This window comes from Onychomys torridus, chromosome 23 (genome assembly GCF_903995425.1).
Source record: "Onychomys torridus chromosome 23, mOncTor1.1, whole genome shotgun sequence".
Lineage (NCBI taxonomy): Eukaryota > Metazoa > Chordata > Mammalia > Rodentia > Cricetidae > Onychomys > Onychomys torridus.
In genome coordinates this window covers 32,097,903-32,122,677 of record NC_050465.1, presented here as the reverse complement: position 1 = coordinate 32,122,677, position 24,775 = coordinate 32,097,903, and the positions used below count along the sequence as shown (strand labels likewise).

At 38.2% G+C, this 24,775-nt stretch overlaps 1 pseudogene; it reads right to left on the bottom strand.

Annotated features, from left to right (window-relative positions):
- Positions 1-1,289: 1,289 nt before the first annotated feature.
- LOC118573005 lies at positions 1,290-2,129 on the bottom strand (annotated as a pseudogene).
- Between the last annotated feature and the right edge of the window lie 22,646 nt (positions 2,130-24,775).

Genomic DNA, 24,775 nt, shown 5'->3' with positions numbered 1-24,775 from the left:
AGATAAGAAATCCATAAGTTCTACTTTTAGCTACAGTAAATTAAATTCCTTTTTAAAAAATATCTTTGCCTTGGTTGAGTCCAGACAGAGTTTACCTAATTTGATTTTTTTTCTTCACACCAATCTATTCAAAGTATTATAGCATATGAAGCTTATGTAAACTGCGTACATTTGCTGACATCTTAGGTAGAATGGATAAAGAGGAAGAAAAATGAAACTGTTTATTAAAATAAGTTTGGATTTTGTAGCTTGAAGTTGCCCTTGACACTCAGAACTCCCAGGTTCATTGGCTGCTATGACAATTTTTATTTGGTAACATGGTAAGGCTCCTCAGGTCTAGAAGTTCCCGAGTGCATCCCTAGATAAGATCAAGGTTTCATCTCACCTTCAAGTATATTTCTTATAGTTATACTTACACTCAGCCATGACCTGTTCTGTTAATAGACACTTTAGAAAACTTCAATTTATACACTTGAAGGTGAGATGAAACCATGATCTTGTCCGGGGTAAAACTCAGGAGCTTCTAGACATTACTTAATATAAAAATTTCAAATTTTGATTTAGAAATTTGAGATAGCAAAGATGTGTATGATACAACAAATTGAACAACTGAGGACATCACTCTGGTGCCAAGCAACCCCTCTTTCATTGGTTTTCTTTGTCTCTTTTAGGATGAAACCTGGAATTATTCAAGAATCGTGGAACAGAAATACACTAAAGACCATATACTCTTCAAAATCAGTTAATCCTTAAATTTAAAGGATACTTGTGTTGTACTATGCCCTTGCGAATTTCAATCAATGTAAAAGCAGTCAGATAAATGTAAACAACCTGCTGTTTTCACTGAGGCTCCTGTTATGTGTGTAGTTTATTTCCAGACTTCTGCCCATTTCCTCTCTGTCACTTTCTGAATCCGTGTTGAGCTCTCACGAATGTGTTCTCTCTGGGTGTTTTGTACTGCTGTCCCTGAAGAAATAGGCTTCTTTTCATTTGCAGAAGAACTGTCTGCAATGTTCAGATATTGATCAAATGGAACAATTCTAACTTTTATCTTGGGATCCTCAAAGGTCCTATTTTTGAAACATAAATAATTTAAACCACCTTGACTCTTACTTCAGAGCCAGCTCTCCTTTCAAAGGAAAATTTCCTGACATTTTAGAGGTTACCATGATTTTTGTTAACTTTGAGTTAGATTAAATGAATAAAGGAAGTTAAATATATTCAAATGAACACTTATGACTTTGTCGGATGAGCTGATAGTAAACATTTTGTTTGAAGATTTTTTTTTTTTTTACAAGAGCACAAATCCACTTTTATTTGCTTTCATTAGTTTAAATCCGGGAAGGGTACAGCATCACACGAATTCTGTGTCCAATGCCTTTGCAGGAAGGTTGCTTCGGAATTTGGCACGAACCATGCCACTGTTTCCATGGGCCCGAATTACCTTCCCCCAGATCACTCTGGTCTTGTTTGGCTTGCTTCCAGGTGTCACTGTGTTGTTTTTTGCTTTATACACATAAGCACATCTCTTGCCCAAGTAGAATTCAGTTTCATCTCGAGCATAAACACCTTCAATTTTAAGAAGAGCTGTGTGCTCTCTCTGGTTCTGGAGACCTCGATTATAGCCAGCAAAAATGGCCTTGCACCAAAGCCTTCCAGACCTATTTGCCTTTTAGAAGTCCTGTTCCCAGCAGGCCTCCACCGGCGCCGAGATGGTGGAAAGAGGAGAAGATTTTTTTAAAAAAATGATATAGTTAAACTCTTAATGCTAAGAAACAGGGAGGGTTTTTTCAAATAAGTACTGTTGCATCTTTCTAGCACAAGGTTATCACACAGCAGAAGTGCAACATGGGTATAATGGTGTTTTTTATATTGATTACATGGTGGGGCTGATGCAAATGTGTTCATAGCTGTAAGGCAGAAGATGCCAAATAATGGAGTCAAAAACCAGTCTCTTGATATTTCATAGTTAGAATCCAGATGTCCAGGTGTATGAGGTAGACAAGATTAAATAAGCCAATATTAGCCACGGCAGCAGAGCAACCACTAACTACTTTTTGCAAAAGCTAAACTGGATAAGTATGAAGATAAAACCCAAAACTGCACTATACCTCAGTTTTGGCACACATCGTTTAAAAATTATCAAGTCAAAAAATTCCAACAAGTATCAAAGTATGTGTTTACAGGACTGAGCCAGACCCCCAGTGCTGATCCACTGAATGTGAAAATGAAGTTCTGGATACACTGGGAAAAATGAATATGTGATTGCTTCACATTAATAAAAACTGAAGTGATGGCAAGTATATAATCTCATACCCACATTAACACCAGCCTGGAAGTGCAGGGAAAGTTTCCCTTAGGAGCAGTGTGAGTTAGGGAGGAGCAAAGTGCCTGCCTAGACAGCTTACATCCTGAAGACAAGAGCATTCTGGACAAAAGTGCTAGCAAGGAGTTGAAAGCACATTCCTTATAAGAAACCCAGGAGTTGGGTCTAGGGGAGAATGTGGACAATGTCCCAATAACAGTCTGAAGCAGGCCTTTTGGAATCATCCTAAAGATGCTGGGAAAGACCAGGCGGGAAAGAGAATAGACCATGCTTAAGGGAAACACATTTCAAATACTTTGTAATACAGAATCACCAGGGAGGGAGTGAATGTTGATGAGCATTTACCTGCTTCAGGGGCAGTGAGTGATGAAGAGACTGAAAATGAAGATTAAAGATGAAAATTATAAGTATATTTTGGATTTACAAACCTATGTGACATTGAGGTGCATAAACTAGGTCACTGATTTTGAATCTTGACTTGGAAAATAATTTGGGAGTCTTTAACTGCAATTTACACCAGCTAAGATTTAGTATAAGCTACTATTGTGAAAAGAATTTCTAACACAATCACCAAAGCCAGGCCAAAGCATTTCTTTTCTGATGCTACAGAGTGACATGGCATGAGGCTTCCGGCAGGTTCCCAAGTTAGACCTGTACTGATTGCTCTATCTTGAAGTATCTAAATGTGTTCCAGACCAAACAAAGCAAAGAAGTCAGGAAGTTGCTTCTTTTACTTTGAAGATAGTGGAAAAGACACATCATTTGGTCTAGGCCAAAGTGCCGTCTGTATTTAGTGACAGCATTCTGTAGCATTTTTAGCTACAGGAGATTGAAGGATGTATTCTTTGATTAGAACTGTCATGTTTGTTTTTGTTTTTGTTTTTTGAGAAAATCTGAAAATTGCAGAAAGGAATCTGGGACATTTTTGAGGAGAGGAAGATTTGGACATCCTTAAATTAGAGAATAAATAATAAATGCATTTAACTTGTGGCCATTAAGGACAAAAATCAAAATTGAATATTCAGTTATCATCCCTAGATTAGAAGTAGGACAACTCACCCACAGAATGGGAAGAGTGGAGGCAGGGTCAGCAACATTTGTGAACTTGGAGGTAGATTTTGGATGTATCACCGTGGGCTCTTCCTGTCTCTAATGAAAGATGAAGCTGCCCTTTGAGGGTGACTTGAAGCTGGCACTAGAAATCACGGTGCTAGGAGTAGAGAAGTTTTGACATTGCACGGGAACCCAGCAGCCAGGTGTCTATATCCTGCTTGTATCTGGGGTTTGCACGCCTTCATATCACAGTGGAAACCAGCTCTCTTGGTTATGATGTATGTAACTACATATAGTGGAGACATAGATGTGGGTGTACAGTGCTGGCAAGAAAGAGGCATTTATTGTACCTTGGTTGTTTGGGAGTCTGAATTTTTGCTTGACACCTAAGACCTAATGATCTCACCAGTTCTCTAACATTTTTATTTCCTATTTTCCGCACTTGATTAACTTGATCAAGATCTTGTTTTCCTTACCTTATTCCATTTTACTATGCATCTCCTTATCTTATGTTATACATACAATGTTTAAACTGTAGTTTATTTTAAAAAATAACTTTGATATTTTTGACATTATAATTACACCAGTTCCTATGCCCCTTCCTTCCTCCAAATCCTCTTATGTACCCACCTCTTGCTCTTTCAAATTTATGGCCTGTGTTTCTTTAATTGTTTAAATGTTTATGTATGTGTATTTCTAAATATGTAAATACAACCTGCCTTGCCCATGTAATGTTACTTGTACATGTATATTTCTTAAAAGGAATAAAATCATGTTATAAAATTTTCCTCTTTGATGGTTTTTATGTCAGTTTTTTCACCTTATTTCTTTATAGCAATCCATCTGCCCTCATCCTATTGGCTTAAATGGCTATTAAATTTCCTGTTTCCGGTATTATATCTTAGAAAGTAATTTCATTATAAGTGTATTTTCAATTCACTAAGTCAGAAACATAGATTTTACTAAAAGGGGTCAGCTCTGATTAATTATGGCTGCTAGTATGCAAACAAATGGGAAATGTGATGCCAATGTTCTATATCTCATTATTCTCCTTACTGCCTTTATGAACAGCAACAAAGTACTCTACAAAATACAAACAAACTTAGAATGTGGTTCTCTGAAATTTACTACTGGTTTTACTTCTATGCAGAGACTCTAGAGTGAGCAAATGCTGAAACCAACAACATTTGAAAGCAGGGTTTTCCAAAGTGTAACAGTTCTTTCACTTACTTTATTCTTACATCACAATGGTTATCTTGATATGAGTTTATCAGGCCAAGACTTCCTGGTACTCAAAAATCCAATTCAAATAGCTCAGCTTAATATACTCTAGGAGCTCCCCCATGTGACTAATCTCTTATTATTCTACAACAACAATGTCCTTGTAAGTAGAATGGTCTGATTACCAAAAATACATCACATTAATTGTCACTTTTCACCATACCTCATAAATAAGAAGGTGATAGAAGTGTAGGGAAATGTAGGTGTCTACAAGGTTGGTCTTTAAACTTTTAATCAAAATGTCAAGGGTATAAAATGTAAATAATACTAGATGTACATGCATTAACTAGACAAACAAGCAAACCAAAATGGAAGAAGTGGTAACATCCACAGTGCAATGAGACACAGATAGTGGTTCTAAATGAAATTATCCAAGGAGGAATTACTTTCCCCCAAACAATTTCCCAGATAAACATTGTAGGCTAGATTTGAAAACCTTTTAAACCCCTTGAGAAATGGTATCTATCTTTATACAAAGATACAAAATATTATTATGAATTAGAATCATGAAGAGCCTTTTCCTTTTCATATTTAAATAGCAACTATGATAATGACAGTCTTGATATTTAGAAATATAGATTTTTTTCAATCAACAATAGAGAAACTCAAACCTAATTCTCATGTGAATTAATAATCAGATGCACTTAGTAACTTGGCTACCGTCATTGCCCTTTACTCAAGGAACAATCTGAGCAATTCTCAAACTGTGCATGGTGAGGCCCCAGGATTTCTTCAAGGTGAAAGGTAAGATGACCTTAAGAAGGTTCCTGGGTAGACAAGGAACCATCAATAGTTCCTACACTCTGCAAGAAAAGGAGCTTTGCTTTGTCTTTATAATAGGATTCTATAGAAAACTTAGCTCTCTGTGTATCATCCATTTGAACATATCCCTTTGGCTACCCTATTCTGGACTCCCAGCTTGTGTCCTTTGTTGCTGTTGATGAGTCAAAGAAATTTCTTCCCCCTCTCCACAATTACTGACTTAGGGAGGGGGCTGTGCATCTTCCCAAAGAGTGAGAATTTAAGAGAGCTCTTTTTGAAAGGTTTGTGAAACAGAAATTGGTATCCTTTCTTGAAGGAGATGAGAATTCAATTCTAGATGTCAGAAAGAAAGTATCTCATTGATTCTAACTGGCAAACATTCTAGGAGCATAAAGGATTATGTATAGGATAGCATTAGCATGATGAATGATTGAATCAAAATATGGAAAGAACTCATGACCTTGATTCCATTCATCAACTCTGAATCAACCAATTGGCCTGATGTTCTTGTAATCATTTATATTAACTAATGCAGTCCTATTATTTAAGAAAATTGTATTTGTTTTTTATTTGTAGCTGAATTATTTAGACCGAAACAGGGATAGCTTGTAAAAAGACACTAGAGAGAACAGCTTTGCATATTCAAGGTCAGGATGCTACCAGCAAGTATAAAAGAAAAAAGCTGCATTAGAATGGTGCTGGACACTAGCAGAAAAGAAGTTATAAAGGCAAATATGTGTGGTTCAAGGGGAAGAAGACCAGGTTCAATAGAATTAGGAGGTGTAAGGTTCCAAGGCTGCAGTATAATATTAGAATCTATGATACAAAGACAAATTTTCTAATGACCTTGAGAATGCAATAACCATGTATGTTAATGGCAGGGCAAGGGAATAGGGTACCAGTTGACTTTTTCCAATGGCTTATGAAACATTAAAATAGTTTCTCTTAGAAAAAGATTCAGAGAGGATCATTCCCAAGGAAACTTTACTTCAATGGAGGTCAAGAACTGTCAACAGAGGAAGGATTTGGGGAGTTTAAATTTACAGGAAAGGTAGGCAAATAGGAAATAGTATTTTTGAGAGAGCAGAGTGCAAAATCTTCCCAGGAAAAATTAGAACTGGATAAACTGAAGAAGAGTCCTCTGAAGGATTTGTTACAACAACAACACCCTAGGTTGGACTGAGAATGTGCAGACAGGAAAGTTGACTTGACTGATAGTACCCATGGAAGCTTCTAGTAAGAAAATAGACACACCAACCCCACTGGTATATACCACACCTGGACTGCACCATTCCCAAAGCTACCTCTTTCCCATGCTATAAGCCCCTAGATCCCCATACCATATGTGCACAGTCTCTACTTCCAAAGAGAGACTGTGGCCATTATGTTGTTTTGGCCTAAGAAATATTGTTGGTTCTAGAGATGTCTGTGTTTCCTTTTATTCCCATGCCACTGTCATCAGTCCCTGATCTAACACTCTTCCCATTTCTTCCCATCTACCCCACAATCATAGAGATCACTTACAAAGACTGAAGTGATCTGAATCATGGAAAGTACTGCTGACTAGGAAATACTATGTGGCATTGTGAGTTCAAGGCAAGCTGAAGTTTGCTAGGTCTTGGGGACATGAAAACACCAGAGAAACAACTTTTCAAAGAGAAATATGTGAGATTATTGTTATGGGAAACCCAAAGAAATCCTTCAGCTGTACAGCAGGGCAGGGCAGTGTGAAGATCTCTCTTTTAGAATTCAAGCAGCGCCTCATTAGTTGAATAAATTGAGGTTGGTCTACACTGAGAGACAAGATAGCTAATTATGTTGTGTGAGGTCTCATAGATATGTGTCAACATCACTAGAAGATTTAAAGGTTTCAGAGTGCAGTCTATCTGAATGGAACACGTGCTATTGTTTTTAGGGATAGGCTCCATTCTTTTGAAATAGGCAGAATAAATAAAGAGTTAACATAAACTTTCCAAACAGCAGATAAGACCTGGGTATAAAATTTCTCTCTTTAGTTGTTGAACATCCTTTCCTAGTAGTTATATCTTCTTAATGTATGATGTTTTCCTCAGATGAATTAATGACTAGTCACCCTTCTGGATATGTGTTGTATGTTTTTTTTTTAAATAAATATTTTTATTTATAATTAATTTAAGTTTACATATCAGCCATGGATTTCCCCTGTCCTCCCTCCTCCCACCCCACAGCCTTCCCTCCCCAGTACACCCCCCTTTCCCACCTCCTCCAAGGCAAGGTCTCCCCTGCGGACTCAGCCCAGCCTGGTAGATTCAGTTGAGGCAGTTCCAGTCCCCTCCTCCCTGCACCAAGGCTGAGCAAAGTGTCTCAGCATTGGCCCCAGGCTCCAAAAAGCCAGCTCGTGCACCAAAGACAGGTCCCAGTCCCACTGCCTGGGGGCCTCCTAAACAATTCAAGCTAATCAACTGTCTCACTTATCCAGAGGGCCTGATCCAGTTCCATGGGGGCTCCTCAGCTATTGGTTCACAGTTCTTGTGTTTCCACTAGTTTGGCTATTTGTCCCTGTGCTTTTTCCATCGTGGTCTCAATATCTTTAAATTGGTTAAATAATCATGTAATTTCTGTTTTTAAAATCATGCCAACATGTGTTCTAATATCGTCTATAACACTCTTCTCAGTGCCTCAAATATCTTTCATTTATCAAAGTCATCTGTCCATTTTTCACAGTTTAGCTTTCTTTTCTTTATGAGATCATTCTAACCTTTTTTTTATTCATAGTGGCTTCCCTTCCCTTTTGGGTATGATAGCAATCTAGTCAACACTGAATTATATTTTGTTTTGCTTAATATTTTTATTTTTAAGATTTATTTTATGTGCATGAGTATTCTACCTGCATGTATGTTGTGCACATATATGTGCCTAGTTCTTGCTGAGGACAGATAAGAGTATTACATCCCCTGAAATTTGAGTTTTTGATGGTTATGAGTCACAGTGTGGATGATGGGAACTGAACTTCCATCCTTTGCAAGAGGGCTACTAAATGCTGAACCATCTAGCTAGCCCCTTGCTTGATATTTTTATAATTTAAATGTATCAACCAGTAGGAAGAAGAGCCATGGAGTTAGAGTTTGGAGACATTCCTCTCTCAAGAGATTCTGCTTTGGAATACTCATCTTCAGTGTAGCAGTATGGATAGGTGGGGAGCCTTTAAGACATGAGACCTTTTGGGGAAGTCATCATCACTGGCAACATTGCCTTAGGAGGAATTGATGGGACTGTGGCTAGTTTTCATAATAAAATTGCTATGAAACAAAAATCTGACCTCTGATTCTCACCATGACTTCCTGCTTTGGAAGGTGATATCATACTCACCCCTGCTCTGATGCCATTTGTCATAATATAATCCACAGAGGGTGATGATGGGAGTTAATATTATGCTATTCAGATGTTTAGCCTCCAAAACTGTAAGCTAACTTTTTCTTTATAAAGTTCCTGAATTTGAATATTCCATTGTAGTATGAGAAAAAAGATAAATAAATACATACAGTGAAAATAAGACCTTTTCAATGATAAGTTTATATTTTATTATATATTCCAAAGTCAAATGACTAAAGTTACTATAATCAAAGGATGCACATTTTACGTGTCAAATTATATAAGAAAATTTAGAATATACAGAAAATTTGAAGATATATTTTGTAGAGGTTTCAGAATTGTTTTCTAAATCAGAGAGATAGTTGTCATATTGGGGGGAAAGGCACAAATTGGAAGTATTCATGGAAAAAATTCCATTTCTCTGTGTTCTTGTATCTGGTTATAATTATAATTACGCTCTTCTCATTGCTTAAAATGTCATTTATCTGTAAATTTTTATGTTCCTGTCTCACAGATTAATCTAATTTTCTTCTTTTATGAAGTCATCTATGTCTGTTTCCATCCTTCATGGCTTTCATTTCCCTATAGGCCTCAATCCAATTAGCACTGAATTACGTCTTGTTTTACTTAATAGTTTTATAACTCAAATGTACCAGACTATTAACCTCTTTCTAATTGTAAATGCACAGCATGGAGAGCCTTGGTTGTTCTGCATTTGTTTCTTTACTTCCACGGGGAAATAAGAGTAACTTGCTCCCAAGGCTTCATGTGAGGACTAAATGTGGGCAAAGCATTTTCCATATCATCAATGAACCAATAAATGTGATCCATATTGATGAAAACAAGCTAATGAAATCAATCTAATAATTTGGACCCATAAAGAGCATGTATACACACATGTGATCATATATGTACAATGCATTGTACATATATGATCCTCAAAAAAAATCCTAACAGTGGTTGTATATATACTTGTTAAACAATTTTGGGTTTTCATTTACTATTTATTTTTTTCTGTTAAGTGTTTTACAGTTAATACAAGAAGTCTAATAATGTAACAACTCTAGAAACTCTAACAAGGAATGTCTGGAGTCATTTATCATTGATATTTTCTTCATATTTGATGTAGGCTGGTCCTGACTCTAGTTTAATGTTACTTTTCTAAACCAATAGTGGCAAAGGCCCTGACACCTGGTAAGTGATTTTCTGATCGAATTCGTCTAACTGGAGTCAGTTTAGCTGGGTGAGTAGAATTTGGCTTCTCAGGATAAGTAGCACTTTCAAGGTCCGTACACTCTTAGCTTATTTCACAATGGTTAACAAGCATATTAGAATGATGGATTTCCAGGGACCATTCTCTCAAAAATATTGATGTATTTCTTAACAACAAAAAAAAAAACTTTGGGGACTTGAAGTTTCTGTTTTATATACAATTTGGCAGTAATTAATTACCATGACATGCTCAGTAAATTAAAATTAGCTTAAAATATTTATGATGAGTTTTTTCAGATGAGTACTATTTAAAACAAAATTACATAAATATTAGTGCTTATTATATTGGTAATCATGAATGAAAATTTGTGAAGTAAAATCTTAGGGTTTTACTTAGTGAAATGAAGTAATTGAAATCCTGCTGAGAGCTTGTGATGCATTTGCCTTTGGGAGAGACACTTCATAGGTGATCATCCAGACGAAGATGGTCATGATTAGCAAGTGGCTGCTACACATCATGAGGCCATGCAATCCAGGTTCTCTTCATTCTGAACTTTTGACTGTTCTTCTCTCTCCTTACTATTGTATTAACTTGGTCTATACTTGGTGGTTTCCTCTTCATTCTGAACTTTTGGCTGCCCCTCCCACCATCTCCTTACTATTTTTATTAACTTTGTCAATACTTGATGGCTTCCTGTTCTCTCCATACTTTGGTCTAAGCCCAGGATAACCAGAGAGAAAGAGTCTCTGGTTTCATGTGGCTATTGCTTCTTTTCAGTGCAATTAGTGTCTAATCCAATCCAGCTAAGTGCATTTAACAGTATCTGTTATGTTCATGTCTTCTTGTCATGCAAACAAAGATGCAGCATAGCTTTTTACATAAAATATAAACAGTTTAAAAAGACCAACATTTACAATCAGGAAATAAAATATTTTAATTGCTGAAACAGGTGGTTGTTTAACTTGCTGAGTTCTGATGAAGGCTCTGTTCTTATTTTTTTAGTGCAAACTAGTGGGAGGAAGATGAACATGACTGCTGATGTCTGTGGTTCATTCCCTGTGGGTTGTGCCCACACAGGTAAGACCTATTTTCTTGTTGCCTTTTCACTCATATAATCCTTCCTTGATGCCCAGTGAAATAGCTAACAAACTTTTGTCATCACCATTTCTTTGTAGTTTAGGTAGCCCAATGATCCCAAGTAAAAGATGACAGGGATGTATATTGAGCAGCAAAGAAAGTTAGAGAAATGTCTACTTAGAGGAAAAAAATAATGTGTTGAATAATTCTTTTAATAAATATTTACCAAATATCTACTGCACATAAGATGCTATTTTAGGTCCTGTGTATACAGTAATATAAAACAAATAAAACATATCCTTGTAGGAATTATTTTCCCAGTAAGTAAAATAATTAACAAATAAATAAGAGAATATTTAATACGTATGGTTTAGGAAGATAGCTCAGTTGGTAAAACACTTTTCTTGCAAGCATTAGGACCTAAGTTGAATCTCCAGAGTCTATGTTTAAAAAGTCAGGCATGGGCTAGGCGGTGGTGGCATATGCCTTTAATCCCAGCATTTGGGAGGCAGTGCCAGGCGGATATCCGTGAGTTCGAGGCCAGCCTGGACTACCAAGTGAGTTCCAGGAAAGGCGCAAACCTACATGTCTCGAAAAACAAAACAAAACAAAACAAAAAGTCAGGCATGGTGATATGTGTCTACAATCCCAGTGCTGAAAAGACAGAGTTAGGCAGATCACTGTGATTTCCTGGCCAGGCAGTCTAGTCTATTTGGGAAGCTCTATGTCAGTGAGAGACTCTATCTCAAAAAAAAAAAAAAAAGTGAGGATAAACACCTTATGTTGACCTCTGGACTCCACACATATTTGCATAGCCATGCATGTACATACATGTGAACACATACCATACAGAATATTTAACATGTCAAGTGTTGATTAGTAGTGGAGAAAAATAAAGCACAGACCAGACATCAGGTTTCTTAGAGTCATGACAGATTTACCTCCTATAAGCTGCTTAAGAAGGTTCTCACAGATCAGCTGACATTTGTGCAGAGGCCTGATTGGTTAGCAGTAAGGGAGTAATCAGTAAGAGTACATGGGGGAACAACTCATATGTAGGTTCAAGAGCCACCTAGGAAGTAGTTTGGGGACAGGGTGTTAAAAGGAAGAAAGGATTTTAAAATGAGTTATGTAGAAATGAATCTGATATGAAATGGTGAAAATGCCCAAGCATTGCTTAAAAGTAGAGGGGAGAGTAACCCGGACAAACATAAGCTCAGTCATTATCTCTCTGGTCAAAGGCCATAGTTTAGGTAGCAGAGAAAGAATTTGTCCTCTCTAAGGACAGGAAATCAGTCTGAGATAAATTATGTAAAATTTAATTTGATTTTCTTACATTTAGAGAACAATAATGAAGAGATAGAATGTGAATCTGGAGCCTGACTTGTTTCTAGCCTGCCAGAAGTAGATGAGGTGCTCGGAGCTTCTAGGCTAAGCTCTCCGGGTCTTCCTTTTACTTTTTCTCTGAAGGGAAAGAGTATTACCTAGTTTTTATCTTAACCCTAAACAAGCAACTTAAAGCTAAATATTAATTTATTCCAACCTGCTGCTACAAACATGGATTTGCTGTTTTTAGAGAGCCAAGAATGCCTTGTCTGTGCTGCTTTTATTATTTTTAAAATTTATAGCAGTTTTTACAAACTAACAGTCCTTTATATTCACTTCTTGGTTACTGGGGAAAAAGCCATTCCTTGGCCTGGTCTTCTAGCCTGCTTTGGAGCTGTGCAGAGTGCAGAGACAAATCTGGGCTGTCTGCACAGGCATACTTGTCCACTTTGTCCCTGAATGAATCCCAGGGGCTCGCTCTCTCTCTCTCTCTCTCTCTCTCTCTCTCTCTCTCTCTCTCTCTCTCTCTCTCTTCCTCCCTCCCTCCCTCCCTCCCTCCCTGCCATCTTTAAGCAGCCATCTTTTATAGGGCTGGAGAGGATGTCCTGTTTTATTGTCATCTTGATTAAAGGCAACTACATGGTGTGACCAGACCAAGGAGGCAACAACAGGTCTCCAAGATATTTTGGATTGGGATGGACTGCTGTATGATAATTCATGTTTTGTATTGAAAACAAGGCTTATGAAAGATGAGATTTAAAAACAATGCTTGTTTAATAAGATATTAAAACTGCAATTCCATGCACTCATGTATAACAATGTACCTTTCTGGCAGCCAGACTTTATAACATGAGAGTAACCCAGATGGTACTGGTTTTAAGACATAAAAGGGCCATAGAGCTGACTGGGATCTAGAAGGCAGGCTATGTATGCCGCCCAGGATGGAGCCAGAGAGCTGACCCGGAGGAACCCCAGATATTAAGTACTGAGTTGTTTGCATTGTTGGAACTTGGTTTTGCTTTGTGCATATTATTGTTGTGCCCTGTAACTTCCCTCCTGAAGTAAAAAAAAGGTACTTTATTCTTAATATTGTGGGAACACACAACTGAGAGCTTTTAAACTTCTTTAAGAGGAAATTTTGGAATTTACAGAAAATTAAAATGGAAGAAAACTGGATTTTTTTTTTTAAGGAACAGCATTTAAAATATTTAAATTTATACGGTTGTGAGAATTTTAAATTTATAAAATATTTTATTGTGATAATTTTATTAGTATGTAATATTTATAAGGCTAAGAAATTAGGGTCACAGCTATGAGCACCAAACATTAAAGTCCAGAAACTGAAGTATTCCTATCTTATGATGCAGCAAGACAATGACCTAAGCAGCCTGGCAAAGTCTCTCCTTACTTTAGGCCTATTCAGGTAAACAGAGACTGATTTAAGATATATAAATGTAATCTGTAAAGACATAAAAATTTATTTAAGGTATATGGAAAAAGGAAAATGTTTCAGACTTCTCTCCCTCTATGCTATTGTTATACTGTGATTTCTTACAGACACCTGTTGCCTGCTGTTTCTACAATTTGGATTTCAATACGGAGTGCAAACAATGGTCATGCTAATAATTCTGAAAATTCTATCTCTTTTTGTAAACTAAAAATTCGTGTAAGCTTCAGGGAATCAAGGAAGTCATAAAATATGGACAAACAGACTCTAGGAAAGTACAGCCCAAGTCTCCTATGGGATGGGATCTCTGTCCAGGTCTTGGGGACTCCTCCCCTCCTTCAACTACTAGGACTATGGACCTAAAAGTTCCAAATATAAGATTTTCCTTTAAGTTCCTAAACTTTAACTTCTGTCCTTAGTCTATATTTGTCTCAACAGATTTCCTCTTGGCTGATAGACACCATCCAAGAATCAGCAGCAGACTGCAAACTGCTGAGCTCTGAACTCAGCTGAAAGCTGATGTAAACCAGTCCAGCTGATAGGATTGCTCACTGTCTCTTCAGCTGAGTCAGCTAACCAGATATTTCTGATAACTGCCCCATTGTCTGGCCTCTGACCAGCTTTTCCAGCACTCCTGGGCCCTGACAACAATCTTCTAGTTTCAGCTGGTAGCATTCACAGAAGAGAATAACTCATTCCTACTTCCACAACAGGCTGAAATGCTAAGTCAAAAGCAAACTGGCATAGGCTACCAAAATGGCTACTAATTGGCATACCAGGAAAGATACCTGTTAAAACCAAATAGACCCTTATTTGTCAACAGGTAGATTCATTAGCTGAAATAGTTCTACAATATAATAGGACACTCTATTTGCTTTATGCAGAACAAAGAGGTATTATGACTTTAAGAGAAAATTGCTGTTTATATGCAAACCATTCAGGATTATAACCTGGCTGTACTCAACATTGTAAAACATTGTAAAAGGGGACCTGAGATGAAATAAATGACCAGTATCCCATCCATTTCCAGACTCCTTCTAGATAGTAACTCTGATGTCAGCCATCACTGGGCCTTTGATCCTTCTATTTCCTGTCTGGGTACTATTAAGATGATGGTTATTGGATCCCAATATAAACAGGTACCCATTACAGAATCAAGGATTTAACTCAGGAGACAACTCAGTGGAGTGTGTGTGTGTGTGGGGGGGGGGGGTGGTGGTGATGTAAGAGCCAAAATAATCTGTAAGTCCTACTTGCCCAAGGACAAGATAACTTCCTGGAGTGTTAGGAGGTGTAATTGGAAAAGAACAAGCCACATGTTTTCACTCCCCTAAACAAACTTGTTTGAAACAACTGTACTTGATGCGCTTGATCACATATAGGCGGGAAGTATATAGGCAGGAAATATGTCAGGATTTATGCTTGGCTCTGCTTGGCTCTGATGGGAAATGCAATGTATTATTGGTTTTGCCTTCAAAAAAATATATTCTCTCATGTGCTACATCCTAACTGCAGTTTCTCCCTTCCCCCTAACCTTGTAGTTCCTTCCCTGATCCCCAGGCTCAATCCACTACTCCTCCTTTCCCTTCAGAAAAGAGAAGACCTCCCAGGGAACTCAACCAAACACGCCATATCAAGTTGCAATAAGACTAGGCACCTCCCTTCATATTAAAGGTTAGCCGAGGCAACCTAGTAGGAGAATGGTCCCAAAAGCAGGCAAAAGAGTCAGGGACATAACCTGCTACAACTGTTAGGAGTCCCACAAGAACAGCAAGCTACACAACCATGACATATATGCAGAGGGCCTAGGTCAGACCGATACAGGCTCCCTGATTATCAGTTCAGCCTCTGTGAGCCCCTGTGAGCCCAGGTTAGTTGGTTCTGTGAGGTTTTCTTGTGGGTCCTTTACTCCTTTGCCTCCTTCCTCTCCATCTTCTGCAGGATTCTCCGAGTTCTACCTAATGCTTGGCTATGGGTCTCTGCATCTGTTTCTATCAGTTGCTGGATGAAGCCTCTCTGATGACAGCTGCACTAGGCTCCTCTCTAGGAGTATAGCAGAGTGTCATTAGGAATCATTTTACTGGCTTGTTTCATTTTGCTGTTTTTGTTGGTTGTGTTTGCTTCTATCCTAGGTCTCTGGGCCACCCTGCTGCTGGTTCTGGGCCCTCCAGTCAGTGTCAGGGGTGGGCTTTTTCTCATGGCATGGGTCTCAAGCTGGCCCAGCTATTGGCTGTTCACTCCCACAATTTCTGAACCCTCTTTTACCCCAAGGGTTTTGCTTTTTTAAAGCCCTGCAAAATGTGACTCATAGCCATTCCCTGGGGACCCAGGGTGGACTTGGCAAGCCAGCATTTAAGTAAAGCTTGCTTTAAATTTGGTTCAAAATTGTGGGACTGACCTTTCTCTCATGAATCTCAGGATTAACACAACCTACAGAGAGAGAAAAAAAGGAAATAAAGAAAGATAGGAGAAGACAAAACGGTAGGCCCTGCACAGGGGGCAGTGCTTAGCTCTTTTATTAGGAAAACTATGAGTAGTTAAAATTTACCACCTCAGTTTATTTTCTACTGAGAGTAAACATTATAGTTGGAAACTTAAAAGTTCTTATTAATAAAATCAAACCCGAGGCATGTTATTGGGGTGAATGCTGGAAGGTCAGAGAAGCAGAACAAGCCACGGCTATCTCACCTCGGTAGTTCCTCAGGTGATCCTGTTTCCTCAGGCTGGAAGCTTCTGAGTCCTCCTCCACATGAATCTCAGCTGAACTGTGTTGCTCCAAAACCTGAATGCTTAACCAACCAAATGCTTAACTAACTACATGCTTTACTCACTTAGTTCCTGGTTCTCATGCCTTATATACCTTTCTCTTTCTGCCCTCACGCCCTGGGATTAAAGGTTAGGTTTCTGAGATTAAAGGCGTGGGTCACCATGCTTAGCTGTTTCTAAAGTGGCCTTGAACTCAGAGATCTGGCTAGCTCTGCCTCCCAAGTGCTGGGATTAAAGGCGTGTGCTACCACCACCCAACTTCTGCTATGGCTTACTCTTCCCATTTTCTAGCCACCATTTGTGGCTCTGTATCTAGTGGCTGTCTGTTCTCTGACCCCAGATAAATTTATTAGGGTGCACAATATTGTGGGGAACACAATACCACCACATTTCCCCTTTTTTGTCTAAAATTTAAAAAAGGTTATAACTAATACAAGAAAAGTCATATCCAATAAGTATATACAATATACATACTCAAGATTACATTAACGATGTCTAGTCCATTAACATTTGACAGATTCAGATAACTCCATTAATATATAACAATGTCCAGTCCAGTAACATTTGATAAACTCAGACAAAAAATTTTCATTACTTATCCTATTTAAAACAAGTAGTTCCTTTTTAAAAGTAGATTCAAAAATTGATCTTTTTCTTCTTATCATATTTGTGGTGGTATTGTGTTCCCCAAAATATTGTGTGTTCCCTGAAATAAATATATCTGGGGTCAGAGAACAGACAGCCACTAGAACAAAGCCAGAAATGGTGGCTAGAAAATGGGAAGAGTAAGCCATAACAGAAGTTGGGTGGTGGTGGTACACACCTTTAATCCCAGCACTTGGGAGGCAGAGCTAGCCAGATCTCTGAGTTCAAGGCCACTTTAGAAACAGCTAAGCATGGTGATCCACGCCTTTAATCCCAGGGAGTGGGGGCAGAAAGAAAAAGGTATATAAGGCGTGAGGACCAGGAACTAAAGAGAAAAAAGCATGTAGTGAGTAAAGCATTCGGCTGGTTAAGCATTCAGGCTTTTGAGCACAGTTCAGCTGAGAGCCATTGGGATGAGGATTCAGAAGCTTCCAGCCTGAGGAAAAAGGATCACCTGAGGAACTAGCAAGGTGAGATAGTCATGGCTTGTTCTGCTTCTCTGATCTTCCAACAATCACCCCAATAACTGGCCTCGGGTTTGAGTTTTATTAACAAAACTCTTTAAGATTCCTACTACACATATTCATATTCTCTTTATTCTTTTCATAAAAGTTTCAATAATTACCTTTTGTCATTTTTATATCTTCCCTTTTTTACAGTAGATTCAGTGATCTACCCATTTACCCTATTATTTCTTTATCTTTTTTCTCAGAGTAGATTCTATGATCTACTTTATATCTATATTCTCCTTTTTTTTCTTTTTCTGTTTTTTTAAACAAACAAAAACTCTAGTTTTGGGTTGATTGTCAAGTCCTGTATCATTTGTCCCACCACTGCCTAATGAGAAAGCGCTGGGCTTGTTTCAAGTCCTTGTTCAGGTAGTCTGTCAGGCTGGATCATCTCAGCTAGCCATCTCAAAACTGTCCTGAGCAGTTTGTAGTCCAAAGTCACTCTTTCTGTGGTGCTAATGGCTTTACCATAGTCCATGTGGAATCATCATTGTAAGATCCTGTCATCTTTTTGAAGATTTCAATGTCACTGTTAGGCATGCTTTTGGTTCCCTGCAGACATTTTTTTTTTTTTTTTTTTTTTTTTTTTTTTTTGCCTCCTCTGTGGTTTGGAGCAATCACAGTCTCATGTCTGTCTGTCTTCGGAACCATGAGTATTCTGATGTATCTTAATCTGGAACAAATCCACAGCCTCTGGCTTTCTGTGGAAAGGAAAGCAGAGACTCTTTTCCAAAGCAACATATCCTTATATCCAAATTTTGAAGTCAAGGTACCTTTAAAATTTACATATTTGTTTAACTCAACAGCTTTTATGATCAAATCTTTTTTGTAGTTAAAAATCCCAAAGACAACAGAAATCAGATTCTCTGTGTAATATCCATCTTTGTAAGATTGAAACACCACTGTGGCTGCTGGCTCTGCCCACCTTAGCTTCCCAACATGGCGGTGGTACAGTTTACCGCCAGCTCTGGGTCTGGAGCCATGTGTACCATCAACTATCAGAAGCAGGTCTATCAAAGCAGTGCATAGCCCAGAAACCTTTTTTTTTTTTTTTTTAAACTAGCAAAGGCTAAATCCACCATGCAGCAGAGTAAAGTGCTGCTTGTAGATTCCTCATTCCCACCACACTGCAGGTCAGATGCACACGCCAGGAACCCTCCATAGTAGCTCAAACCGGCAGGCTGCCAATAACTTGAGAGAGACAACTAGGAAGCTGTTTTTAGCTCCGTTTTAGAACCTTTTTTCTCAGGTTTTAGGTGGAAACTCTTGCCCCACGTTGGGTGCCATTTGTAGTTGGAGAGCTTCTCTCCAGGTGCCACCAAGCCCTGTTAGTCCAACAACCCACTTGTAAAATAAACACACGGACATTTATATTATTTAAACTGCTTGGCCATTAGCTCAGACCTACCATTGTTTAGCTCTTACTCTTATATTTAGACCATTTCTATTAATCTATACTTTACCACGTGGCTCATGGCTTACCAGAATCTTATTTCTTTCTTGTCATGATGGCGGCTGGCTGTGTCTCCCTCTGTGCCTTCTACTTCCCAGAATTCTCTTCTCTGCTTGTCCTGCCTATACTTCCTGCCTGGCTACTGGCCAATCAGCATTTTATTTGTACAGAGTGCTATCCACAGCACTCAGGAATGAGTCAGGCATAACAAAGTGGCCAAATAAGGAGGCAGACATTGGTGGATAGTTAGGAACATAATCTAACGGTTTAGCAACAGGGAAGTAACAATGGAGGGCAAGACCTGCTGGCACCATGTTTGCCATGCTCGGGCCTGCTAAAGACCTTCATGAATTATATCAGCCCTGAGATTTAAAAAAAAAATCACAATATTCAGTGAGCTGATTATCTTTCTTGACCTATGAAAACTACATTATTCTGAAGGCATTGGGAATCATGTTGTGGGCATGGCTTCCAGTGCCCAAATCTCCACTCAGTGAAGGCAAGAAATTCAGTACTAGTGACATTTTGTAATCACAGTACTGATGACAAAAGACTCCAAAAGTGCACACTTGCTAACACCAAGTTGGTGGAGCCCAGGAGCAAGTGCTTAGAACTTTAGAACCTCTGTGAAGTTAGTATGGTAGTTTGGTTTTCCCATAGGATATAAGGGGAGTAATTGCTTCTTTCAAAATTTAGGAATCCTGACTCCCCTTGGGAGACCTTGATTTGGGAGATGTGGGTATGCAGGGTGGCTTAGGAGAGAGGACTGGGGGGTGGGAGGAGGGGGGAGGTGGGATCTGTGGGTGGTATATAGAGGGAGTAGAAAATTTCTTAATAAAGAAAAATGAAAAAAAAATACATACAATACTAGGAACACCAAGTTGGAAAAGAAAAAAAAAATAGCAATCCACTTTCCCCTCTCAGGAATAAAACCCCATTGGGCTTGAACTTTTGCAGGTGGGAAGTGGACACTACCTTCTACCTTTAACCAAGAAGCTCTCTGCAATTGATACCAGCTTATAAAGGAAAAATTAATTTTCCCCAATGGCACCTCACTGAGTATTTTAGCCACACTTAAGGGTAGGTTCCATGCCCAGCAGTAGGTGGCCAACACAAAACAAATTCATGGGGTTTTTTGTAGGCTTTTTGTCTCAAATTGCTTCACTGGGAATTTTTTCATTTTACTGGTCTTTTGCTTGTATATTGTAATTCCTGATTTTACATTTTTTTTGTATGTGTGTGTTTTCTTGTGTTTTTAAATTTTTATTCCGATTTCCATTGTTGTTTGCCTATTTGCTTTTTAAAGAGAGGGGAAAACTGTGTGGAAGAGGGAAGGATCTCAGGGAGGGTTGTTTAGGGAGGGGAAAACATAATTAGCATATATGTATGATTTTTAATAGAAAAAAATGTATTAGAAAAAAGTAGCAATCCAAGTAGCTCAGTTGGTAAAGTGCTGCCTAGGATGGAGTAAGACAAACTGAAATATTCTCTCCCCAACACTGCATAAAACTGGAGATGGCAGGACATACCTGTATCCCAGTACCTTTGAGGTGAATGAGAGGTCAGAAATTCAACTTCTATTACATAACAAATTGGAGGCCAGATTGAGCAACATGAGGCCCTATCATAAACCAAGCAAAACAAATGCCTACACCACTGTCCAAGGAATCCTTGAAGGTACTGAATTTTTTTGTCCATTTTTCAAAAGAAAAGATTTTATTTTATTTATATTTTTCTTTTAGAGGAAGAGTGGGCACAAGCCCCCTTCACTAACACAGAAGCTATTTGCAATTGATAATCACTCAAAGAACCTGCTTGAAATTGGGGCTGTACTGTTAGCTACATAAAATGCAAGATGAAGGAATAAGAGGCAATGGACCACTTCAGGTGGTTTGAAGACAATGGTTTGCATTCTGTGGCTTATAGAAGTTCTTTGTGTGGCATTATACCTCACCACTGTGCCCATGCTATTTTCATTGAACCAGAGTAAGACTACTTAACCCATGTGCTGGTTAGAAGCATTGTACAATAAGCATGGACTAATACATGAACCAGTTGATATTGTTAAGTAGTACCAATTGATGGTGTTTGAAAAACATGAAATCATTCCTTAGGTTCCTGCAGTTATTTGTGTAGGATTGAGGCTTTGTGGGCTTTCCCTCATCCTTGTCTATTGATGTTGTCCATCTTCAGGTCATGTTTAGGCAGAAATGATGGTAAGACTTTTTGGTAAAGCTTATGACATTCCTAGGAGACACAATCTCACAAAACTTCTGATTTTCAAGCTCTTACAACCTTTCTACCTCCTCTTCTGAAATGACCTCTGAGCCTTAAGTCTGGGAGCTATTTTTCTTTTTAAAATTTTGAGATTCTAGCTGGGCGGTGGTGGCACACACCTGTAATCCCAGCACTCGGGAGGCAGAGGCAGGCAGATCTCTGTGAGTTCTAGGCCATCCTGGTCTACAGAGCTAGTCCAGGACAGGCTCCAAAGATACAGAGAAACCCTGTCTCGAAAAACAAACAAAAAACATTTTTGAGATTCTAATATATTTCTTCCTTCCTCTTCCTTTCTCCAAACTTCTACATTTACCTCTCGTTGCTCTTTTTCAAATTCTTGGTCTCTTTTTACATTAATTGTTATTATACACACACACACACACACACACACACACACACACACACACACACATACACACATACACACACACACACACACACCCACACACACACACACACACACACGTATTTCTAAATATAACCTGTCCATTGGTGTATCCTTGTTCACTCATATTTGGAAGTTGTTTTGTAGATTTATCCATTATGGGCTCCACAACTCTGCAGTTGTTTGGTGTGGTTTTCTGTGATTGTCTCTGTCTGCTTCAAAGAGAAGTTTTCTTGGTGAGGTGTGAAAACTACATTTATCTGTGAGTATAAGGACAAATACCTAGAGTATACTTAGCATTGGTAGTATGATGGTAGTTGTAGGTTCCCCTCCAAGATTCATGACTTCACTAGCGCTGGGTAGTTGACAAGGTTCAATACCATGCATGATTTCCCTCTTGTTGAGAGTGTCTTAAGTACAATTAGAGAGCTCTTGGCAAACATACATATATGGTATGCTTGCCACCACTACACTATTGTTAGGGTTACTGGGCCATATTGGTCATTGTTGTGGTTCATAGGTGTCATAGCTGTGAAGGACTATTGGTTGCATCCCTCATTTGGGAACTTGCATGGTGCCTTTAAGTGTTCTTTTGGGAGGAGGCTTTTGGGTCAGTTCCAGTGCAGAAGTCTATAGTCTTCCCCAGGGAAAAGTACATCAATTGGCTGTCAAATACCAAATAGTCAGCCCTGAAAACATGAAAGTTACATTATCCATACTGAACAGATTGTATTAAGAATTTAGAAATATACATTTGCATAAACATATGTATATAACCACAATTAATGAAAATAGAGACCATAGATTTGAAAAAGAGCTAGGAGGGGTATTATGGGAGATGTTAGAAGAGGGCAAGAGAAGGGGGAATGATGCAATTATATTATTTTCTCAAAAATAAAATAATTAAAAATATGAAATCAGAAATATTATGAGAAAATATAAATACCAGTAATTCTGTTTTGATACTTTTACAACTGATGGTAAAATACAAAGAAACTCAGTTTTAGTCAAGTAATATTTTTTAATGTGATCCTCATAAAAACATAGCTCTAGACCAGTGGTACTCAATCTTTGAAGGTTGAACAACCCTTTCACATGGGCAGCCTAAGACCATTGGAAAACACAGATATTTATGTTACGATTCATAACAGTAATAAAATTATAGTTATGAAGTAGCAACGAAAAGAATTTTATGGTTGGGGGGGGTCACTGCAACATGAGGAGCTGTATTAAAGGACTGTAGCATTAGGAAGGTTGAGAACCTCTAGTCTAAACTATACAAATCACTGTCTACAGATGGAAAAGGTAAATCATCAGAACTAGTTACTAGCAGGCATTTTAAAGAATATATGAACAAAAAATTATATGGGTCCTTTTGCATCCTAAAAAACAGTGTAATGAATTACTTTTAAAAAGTGAGGGATTGGGGATTTAGCTCAGTGGTAGAGCGCTTGCCTAGCAAGTGCAAGGCCCTGGGTTCAGTCCTCAGCTCCAGAAAAAAAAAAAAAAAAGTGAAATGAAGTAATTAGAAAGAACCCAAGTAGAATGTGTTCACCTCTTGTATTTTTTATGTCAGCACTGATAATTTTGGTAATTTGTGATTACAAAGTAGTCTTCATCTACCAGTTCACAGACAGTTGATTAAGTCCACACATACAGTTTGATTAGCTTATGGTATCTTATTATTATTTTTGCATCTTATTATGAAGCAAAGCCATTATTTATGGCTAAATTAAAGCAATTGTAAAATTGCAACCCAATAAATCAATAGTTTTTCAAAATTTACTTCTGGTAATTTTTTACTTTTTCTTTTCTTTTTTTTTTTTCAGACAGAGTCTCACCAGGTAGCTCATGCTATCCTTGAACTCACAAACCTCATGTTCATAGGATGATAGCCCTGTGCTACCACATCTAGATTGTAACTTATACTTCCCTTTTATAACTAAACTATAAAATTATACTTTTCAGTTTAGAATTTATGTAATAATGATTAAAATATAAAGTAAAACAGAGTGGTAAATGTTAAAATTACCTTTGCAGTTGTGTTCAAATTACTTTTGCAGTTGTGTTGTGCTGTTTGTGGTACTGAGGTTGGAACCCAGCACCTTGTGCATGCCAGGCAAGTGTTCCACCACTGAGCTGGAGCTTCAGTCTTTGCAATTTTGATAACAATTTGTTTAATTTTCTAGTGACACTTAGGGATATATTTTCTTTGATTTCTTGAGAGTGGAATTGTCTAGTTCTTACTGTTTGTAGGACACAGTAAGTCTGATATTCCCTTAGGTTCAGCTCAGACAGAGAATCTCAGTAATCAGGAAGGAGGAACTATTTTCCTGCCAAGTGCTGTGTAGTAACACAAAACCAAACAACTTAAGCAACCAACAATAAACCATGCTATAGGAGGCTTGAAATGTCCTTTTATTGAACTGTGCTACATCCCAAAAGATGCTCAGAATACAACTTAGACTTATCTCATTATTTAGCTCATTGTGGAAGGGATGGTGTGGCCTGTGGCAAATCAATCTTCTTTAAAGTCTACATTTGGACCAGAGCACAATAATTCAAGTGTGCACATTGGTATGCTGGACACTTTGAACTAAAGGAGGTTTGAAGGCCTCAGCAGCAGTGCCACCAGCAAAGTCTGTCACTGTCTTTTTTGTTTCTCCTACTTGCCTTGCAGGGGATGGCCAAAGACAGGCCATAGAAACTGGAACCCCTCTCCTCCTAAGTAAGCCAACTTTCCACTGCATTATTGCATAATGTTTGGCCAAAAATAAGCTTTATGACTAACTTTGTTAGGTACTAAGTAATAAGACCCTCATTCTGGAAGGAATCCTGCATTTACCCAAGAGTGGAGAATGGTTACCTGGTAAAGGGAAGTCTGAGTAGATAGACCTTACTGTC